We start from the raw sequence: 1,401 nt of genomic DNA on the forward strand, positions 1-1,401 counted from the left end.
CTACTCATCACATGCAGCCTCCATGGAAGGTGTATGCACTATTCCGCTGTACTACATGTACCAGTTCATCTACCTTCATTGGGATGTCCACAGGGGAGTTATACTAAGCCAATACAAAGTACTTCCAGCTGTGCATCTCAGAGTGATACAGATGTAACTGCAATATAAAAGGTGTACAACTTTGCTTCCGCCATTTGCCGATAGGTGGCGATGACAGTAAGTAGCGGTCGAAAGGAACAGATCACAGATGTCAGGCAGTTAGCTTGGACCTTCGTCAACACAACCTCATTCAAACATTAGTCGATTTGTGTCTGCATCATAAAGTTTTTCTTGATCTAAAATGTCAGTTTACAAGCCTAATTCTTGTCATTTGTCTGAGGTGTTACTATTTTGTTTCAATATGAAGAAAACAGTGGCTGAGTCTCATCAAATGCTCTTAAGTACATACAGTAAGGACGCTATTAGTGAAAGAACATGTAGTGAGTGGTTTCAATGCTTCAAGAACAGTGAGTTTAACATCGTAGACCGGCATAGTGGTGGAAAAGAGAACGTTTTCGAAGATGGAGAATTGTAGACATTGCTGAGTGAAGACTCACGTCAAACTCGAGAAGAATTGGCATTATTAGTGAGAGTGACACATCAAGGCATTTTAAAACATCTCAAGTCTATGGGCATGATTCAGAAAGAAGGAACTTGGGCCCCATGTGAGCTGAAAACCAAGAGACATTGAACGGCATTTGTGTGTTTGTGAAGAGTTGCTTCAGAGGCAAAAATGGAAGGATTTCTGCATCGTATTGTGACCGTGGACGAAAAATGGGTTCATTACAATAATCCTAAATGCAAAAAATCATGGGGATATCCCAGCCATGCTTCCACGTTGATGACCAAACCAAATATTCACAGCTCCAAGATCATGCTCTACATTTGGTGGGACCAGCTCAGCATCGTGCACTATGAAGTGTTAAAAATAAGTGAAACAATCACAGGTGGTCATTATCGAATGCAATTAATGCATTTGAGCAGAGCATTAAAAGACAAACAGCTAACATACAGCAAGAGGCATGATAAAGTGATTTTGCACCATGACAGCGGTCAACCCCACATTGCAAAAGAGGTCAAAACATACTTGGAAATGTTAAAATGGGAAGTCCTACCTCACCTGCCGTATTCTCCAGACATTGCTCCCTCTGACTATCACCTGTTTAGATCAGTAGTGCATGGCCTGGCTGACCAACCCTTCCAATCTCATTAAGAAGTCACAGATTGGATTAATTCGTGGATATCATCAAAAGATGAACAATTTTTTTGATGTGGGATTCATACACTGTCCAAAAGATGGGAGAAAGTAGTGTCCAGCGATGAAAAATACTTTGAATGATATACATGTAACCATTTTTTTTT

This window comes from Schistocerca serialis, chromosome 3 (assembly GCF_023864345.2).
Source record: "Schistocerca serialis cubense isolate TAMUIC-IGC-003099 chromosome 3, iqSchSeri2.2, whole genome shotgun sequence".
Lineage (NCBI taxonomy): Eukaryota > Metazoa > Arthropoda > Insecta > Orthoptera > Acrididae > Schistocerca > Schistocerca serialis.